Source organism: Triplophysa dalaica, chromosome 2 (assembly GCF_015846415.1).
Source record: "Triplophysa dalaica isolate WHDGS20190420 chromosome 2, ASM1584641v1, whole genome shotgun sequence".
NCBI classification, from domain to species: Eukaryota; Metazoa; Chordata; class Actinopteri; order Cypriniformes; family Nemacheilidae; genus Triplophysa; species Triplophysa dalaica.
In genome coordinates this window covers 12,660,628-12,668,470 of record NC_079543.1, presented here as the reverse complement: position 1 = coordinate 12,668,470, position 7,843 = coordinate 12,660,628, and positions in this window count along the sequence as shown.

Here is a 7,843-nt window from a genome sequence, read left to right as displayed (position 1 = left end):
ATGCTGTCCAGAGGTATATAGCACTTTACAATATATTTTGTCATAATATTATATGTAATGTGTTCAGCTGTTCAGCTATTGCTCGGTGGCTTTTGGGTGGGGTCACTGAGTGCAGCTATGACATGTCAGAGGTGAACTGGCCCTCGCGGCTGAGCCTAGTTTCTCCCGAGTTTTTTTTCTCTATTAATCAATCATTGGAGCTTGGGTTCCTCGCCACAGCAGGGCAGTGTTGGCTTGCTCACCAGTAGACTGCATTTATTTATTTAACTAATTATTTATTAGACATGATTTACTAGAATGATCCTGCTTGTTCTATAAAACCATGCACTGTGCTGTGTTTTTCTGTTTTTCTTATTTAATCCTGTAAAGCTGCTTTTTAACAATGCACCTTGTGAAAAGCACTGAATAAAGTCGAATTGAATTGTTCACAATTCCAGTAAGATAAAAAGTATTTTGATGCTACCTTTCTATAGTATAATAAACTATACTTTTGATTGGTTTGCTTTGACACCTGTCTATGCTTGGAAGGAGCTGATTTACAGACATTCACTAAAAATTCTTAAGACAATATGGTTAAAAGTAATTCTGGAAAAAGTATCAGTTGTTTGCAGATGCCACTTGTTTTATTATTTAATATCTAATGCAATAACTTTCTAGGGTGACATCGTTATTCAAAAACTTTGTGGGATGCTGTAAGCAAAAACATGGCAACCTTGCCATTAAACTTTATTTATTGGTATATTCAGAAATAGTTCAGTGAATAGTTTGTGTCTACATTAAAATATTTTAGCCTCTTAAATATTAACATATCGATTTCACAAGAAACTTGTTGCATATTGGAGTCAGTGGGGTCTACAATTCATGTTTTAACTAAAAGCTGTGACTACGCTAGATATTAAATTGTTACTCCACATTCTGTAACTGGCAGCCAGTATCTCTGCTGAACACTGACGATAAGTTCATTCATTAAGATTGAAAGTCTAAAAAAGTTATTTGGTCTCAAAGGGAGTCCACCTGCTGAAAAACACACACACAGACTGAGATCCACAGGAGGTACACAGATGTTGCACAAGCTTTTTAATGTGAGGTTGGTCTTGGACTTGCATATGGCACTAATGCTGCAACCTGACATCATTTCCAGTCTGAAATATGTGTGGCCAGAGGAAGGAGACAGGTCGATTTGTCAAAAACAAGAATCCAACTCACCACTGAATCTTTGAAAACTCTGCCTAAAATGCGCTTTGTGCACACAAAAATATGTATATGTTTTGTGCACAGCGTATTTTTTTGTGTGTCTCAGTGTTTACTATGTCTTCTGTACCAAATTCAACTTTGAACAGTCATGTCTGATAATCCTTGTCGATAATCCCAATAAAATGATATGTGTATGTCTGGAAAATCAAACATTTCTCAAAGACAATTGTTTGGGGCTTTGTTTGTCTTGAGCAGAAGAAGAGTGGTGGGTCATGCCATGTGGGGTGGATTGGCTGTGTGAATGTGTGTGTAATGTTTTTGTTATGACAAAACTTTCTAATGACCAACTCACTCTTGCAGCCGATGCAGGGTTGAACTTTGATTGGTTAGTAACTGGTTGTTTGTTATGTTAATTCCTCGTTCATCAGTCGGAATGAGTATATAAATTGTGGCCTAAGAACAGAAGCAACGTTTTTGCTTTTGTGCTCTTCTAACCTTTATTCTACCTCTTATGTGTTCTGTTGTCTTCAAGTATCAAGTTATCAAATGTATAACTTAACCAATACATGATTTATAAAGAATGTACTATTGACTCCCGGAGAATAATTGGAAACACTTCTTATAATGACCAAATTTTTTTAACACAATTTTTTCTTTTTTTAAAGTTTCGTATTCAAAGGCAGTTCAAGTACAGTAGTTAAAGCAATATGTAGCGTGAACTCATTGTATGTATGTCTAAAACCTTGTTACCCAATAATGTGTTGTTAATTCCTACTATAAACTTTTAAACGAGTCTGAAGGAGATAATGTGTCAAATACCGTAAAGAATAGAACACAGCAGTGCAAGCAAAGGCACTTTGCCACCACGTCATCGGTTCCTTGAGTCCTGTGATCTCTAAGATAAGTGCCATACCTAATCAATTTAAAGCACCGCATGCCACAGAGGAAGGAAATTCCACTCATAATGGCAACGTATCTGTTCCGCTGTTATGCGTCACATTCCTTGGGCTAATTAGGAGTAAATATCTGACCCAAGGACCGTCCGCATTATCTCCCACCAGTGTGGTCCATCTGTTCCACTCGCTTAGTTTTTTTCCGCTCCTAATTTGCAACACAGATGACACAAAACATAAGGAAGCTCTCCATGGATTGATCTCTCTCTCTCTCTCTGTACCTCCCTTCTTTTCCATAACGTTTATTCGCTTTCATGCTGGCCTCTTATTCTTCACAGCTTTTTTCATTCTATGATATCAGTCTCATCACTTCAGTCTATAATTTATTATTTAACTCCAATAATCTACTACCATTTACCCAAAGTTTCAGTTTAGTATGTGGGCCAAAATACATTTTACATCCTGCAACATATTTGGGATCAGTGACTCATTATTATATACAATATATATTATTTTAGTAGAATATCCCCATAATAACGGTATTGTGGATTTTTGCCACGGTAATCATGCATTGAAGGTCTGATATTGTGACAGCCCCAATCTAAACCAAACCACGACCCAAAACTGATATTTAATGTTTTTTTTTTTTTTTTTTAATTGTAATTATTTTAAGGTATGAAACATTGTTATACATACATAATAGCTGGTCCACACAAAAGCAGAATAATCTGATTATGTTCCTCTAGTTTTAGAGGACTTGCCATTGTTCAGGTCATTATTTAGTCATTGAAAGTTATGATATTGTACAGTAGTACTGTCAAAAATTAAAATCACATTAGAACGTCTTAAAAAAAACTTCATCTTATATTGTGACATCATATTGCGTAACGCACAGTCCAACTGTAAAGCTTTATTCTAGTGTTTTCTGATTAAGCTCAGTACCAAAGCATAACTGCTTATGAAAATTGTAAGCAAAATTCAAGTTTGCTGAATCAATTCATTTTTATAATTTATCATGACGCGTGTGGAAAAACATAAGCGTTCTCCCATAATCCCATTTTACTTTAAGGTTAGTCAAATGTCTTTTCAGTGTATTCTGGTTTCATTCTACTAGCCCTACAAAGATTAATCATAAGAACAATGTCTTATACAAAAAGACTGAAAATAATGCATCTATATGTGTTTAAAACGGTTTACACTTTGTAAAAGAGGCCGCAATGTCACAGTGGCTAATGATTCCGACCTGTATACTGGTAGATATCAATAATGTTTTTCCAGTTGGATCCTGCTCAAGACCAACACTATTTGAGGCTTGGACCGTGACTCAAAGAGTGCAATTGAGGCAAAGTGGGCAGTAAGGATGAATGGAGGCAGGCTTATGTAAAATGAATTCACCGCACAATGATTTGTTACCCTGTATTTATGAAGCAGTCATAATTTATGTGGCATTCCTAATACTGCTGCAGTAGACTTTTTGACAGCTGGCTGTGTATGAGTGATGGACCTGGTGAGAGCTGAATGTTACATCATGCAATATACCGCTTCATGGGAAATCTTAAGAACCGTGGTAAGAAGTTCAAAGTATGCAATAAATTATATTGAGCTGGATGCTGTGGATGCCTCTTTAACTTCTACAGTATAATTTATTTTCAGTGAAGGAAACAGAATGGACATCACTTGTAAGTATGAAATCAATCAATGCTTCTTAAAAGAGGAGTTTGAGCACCTCTTAAAGAGCTAAAGAAGTGTATGGTCATTGGATCATAAATAAAATGGCAACGATCCATCTTGAATATACAGTTATTTCTAAATAAGTATATTTGGTTGCAGCTCGGCCAGTCTTTTAATCTGTGTTCAGATATTTGATCATGAAAATGTATTTTTATATATACAGATCAAGAAACATCTATTTGAAAATGTTGTAATTTAAATAAAGTATAAATATTAATTGGGATTTAGAATATTTTGAGAAACATATTTTAAATTTCTCTATTTAATATATTATCCTATAATATAATCTTAAAATTTGATATTACTTTGAATATTTGGACATTCAGACACCTAATTTTGAATTAATGGCTTGGCTCTTTAGTCGATGTGTGTGGGCAGTGCTGCTAGTCTTTATCTTCTGAATATGCTCTTGACTTGTAAATAGGGGAATGCTCCTGCATGGAACATTTTCGTTCTGTTTCTATTTAGGACATCAAAAATGTGTTGAACACAGGCCAAAAGAACACACAAGGCTGACAATCAGGCTGTAGCAGTTATGCTGGCATTCCTATCAAAATCAGTAAAGCCATGTTTATTAATTTATGAATAATTATATTGTAATCATTTAAAAATATACATATATAAATGTTGATGTATAAATGTCAAGTAGCTGCTGCATGCAAGACCTTCATATGTCCTGGATTTTTTACAAGTCTTACAATAACGCAGAAGTGCTGAAAAAGTGCGTCACTCATCTAAATAACATTCCCACTGATATCTTCATAACCTTGCTGACATTATTAGTTTCCCAGTAGGTCCCCGTGCATCAAAATTGCCACCATCATTGCGGAACGGCACAGGCAACATGCCTGAATGAATATTGCCCTTTTGCACTCACCCCTGCCACAGTGAAGTGCCTCAAGCAGCAGGTCATGACCCACATCAAGACTTCCATCCCACCCACATTGGACCCCTTATTCACAATGAAGTTTGCTTACAGGCAAACCATCCCACAATGGATGCCATGTCATTGGTCACACGCTTGGCTGTCTCCTGTCCATATAATTTGAAACACTAACGTTGGAATGCATTAGTGTAGTTTCAGTTTAGCATTCAACATTACCTCACCAAGGACGCTTACTAACAAAGCAAATGTTTTTGGACTGTGCACCAAACTTTGCAACAAGATCCTTTACTTCCTGACTAACAAACCTCAGGCAGTAGGGATCTATGACCAGACCTCCCAGACCATCGTCAAGATACAGGTGTCCCCCAGGGCTCCTTCCTTAGCCATCTACTGTTCAAACTGCAGACACACAACTGTTGCCAGGGACCTTGAAAACCATATCATCAGGTTCAGTGATGTCATCGCAGTGGCAGGGCTCATCAATGATAATGATGAAATAGTGGACATAGAGGAGGTACTTAAAGAAATTTGAACTCCATTTATGACAACAAGACAAAAGAGATAATAGCTGACTCCAGGATATCTCCCCTCTGAATGTCACCAGGGCAAAGGTGAAAGAAGCCCACCATCAAGTTTTCACCTCAAAGTCTTTTAGATGCTGGGATGATTTCAACCAAAATCCTTAAAGAGATAGTTCGGCCATCACTGAACCATCTGAATTGAGATTATTTTCTGCATGAAAGACGAAAAGTAAATTTTGTATGGTTTTGAGAAGGATGTGGGTGTTATGAACATTCGTGTAATTGCTTAGAAAAAATACATTTGTTTCTACGTCAATATCAGTTACGCTTTATTGATTTGTGGCGTAATGTTGAACACAAAGGGAACCAAAAAAATCTCCCTTTGTGTGTAATGGAAAACAGAAAGAGACACATTGGTTTGGAACAATGAAGACATTATGGTTTTAAAAGCATTTCCAAAAGACAAAAACAGAGATGAATTTGAATAAGTTGATAAAAATAAGTGACAATTAAGAATAAATACATTTTATAACCTCCATTCTTCCTGTCACGTAATTGTCTCTATGTATGACTTAGTCAACCTGAATCTTTTTCAAGTTGTCCTTACTGGAATCAAAAGGTTTTCAATGTAAACTGAGTGTACCTAAACAGACCTTTGGAAATAATCATCACCCTAACAGTATGAAGTGTTGCGCACACAGGAAACTGCCCTGTGGTACCGAGTGAGGCATGAAGAGCAGCGGTGTGAGGAAACGTAAAGAAGGAGGGCTTGGGGGCATTGATCTGTGACTGCAGATAGCAGAGGGGCTGTGAGGGGTCAAGCAGCCTGCCAGCCGGATGACACCCACTGCATTCATCCAACACACACAAACCTGCCCACTGCAGACATGGGTCAATGGCAGGAGCACATCTACTCATTATAGGGTGGTTTGTTTGACTGATACACCCGGCGAGTGTGTCAGTTAGTTTGTGTGTGTAAGAGTGATTGTGTGTGAGAGTTATGCATGTTGTGTGTGGTTGTCGGTAGTGTGTATATGAACATGATGTGTGGCCCTGTGTATTAATGTGGGTAATGTGAAAGGAAAAAGTGTGTGCACAGAGTTCAGATTTGGCTGTACTTCAATGGGTACCTTTCAAATACTCATAAACTGCCCAAATCATGTTTTACTGTCAACAAGTTTGTCTTATCTCAGTATTAGAGTTATCTTAGTCTGAAGATAATTGCACCTATGAGAGGGCCTCACTAACATGGCTTCAAAGTTGAGTGTGAGCTTGTGTATGCGAAACATGGTACTCCACAGGGAGATAAGCATCCCAGGTGGTCCGGTGTGGGCTGAAACATGAACGTCCCCAGTGTCAGTGGCATACCTGTGAAGCATAGCCCTTAGACTGGCAGTCTCCATGTTGAGAGGAAACTCTACACTTCACACCCAGTGCTTGCAGCTGGTCCTGTACTCCCATAGGAGCTCTGTCTGTCTTTACATGCTCTCTGCTTCTTTACCCAACACGAGCAATGTTAATACCATCACAACCTTTCCGGATCCCCCTTTTCTGTCTAGGTGGTACAAGGATGGATGGATGAATTTGGCAAACTTTGCCCTATTGTGTGTCACAACCCAATCTGTTTCATCCCTTGACCTCATCCCCACAGACATAATGGTTTATGGGTGAGTGCATCACAGTAGTGTTGTTTTAACTAGTGTTGCACGGCACGTAGCTAATAACAGATTTATTTTCTACTATATTTCTTCTTAGTGAATGCTTATTGTAAAGTAGGCACACAATGCAACATACAGCTGAATAATATGCTATGCTTAAAATTAATTCATCTTATTATTTTCATTTAGCTTACTGCATTTTCTGAAGAATTTACAAATTGTTTTGCTTCGATCACAAGATGTTTAATGAGTAAAAGAGGGGCAATGATAAGCCAGATGCTAAAGCAGGGGAGATGTGTTCACGCGCAATAAAATATGTTCCTGCATTACACTTGAAGGGATAGGTTACCCAAAAATGAAAATTCTGTCAACATTTACTCGCCCTCTTGTCAATTCAAACCTGTATGACTCACCTTTTCCGAAAGAACAAAAAAGAATGTTGGTAACAGAACAACAGCTGTACTGATTGACTTGCATTGGTTTTGTGTCCATACAATAGAAGTCAATGGGTGCCACCCTTGTTCAGTTACCAACATTCTTTAAAATATCTTCTTTTGGGTTCTACGGGAAAAATTAAAGTCATACAGGTTTGAAATGACAAATAGGTAAATAAATATTGAGTTAATTTCATTTTTGGGTGAACTATCCCTTTAACAGAGAGAATAACAGGTTAAAAATACTTCATAAAAAGTAAAATATTCATATTTATTAATCCATCTATTCTTTAAACATTGCCAATAAACCTAACACTGAAGAGAGCTAGACATTAAACTGTGAATGAGATTGGTGGCAACAGCAATACTAAAAGCCGGATGTGCTCAAAAATTCCATGCAGACATAAAGCTCTTATGGGATATGCATGTACACGGGTGGAATGAAAACTAGAAGAGGATGCTGACATACATCATCATAAGGTCCAAAAGAGTGCTGTTAGTATACTGAAACTGATTCAACAGCACC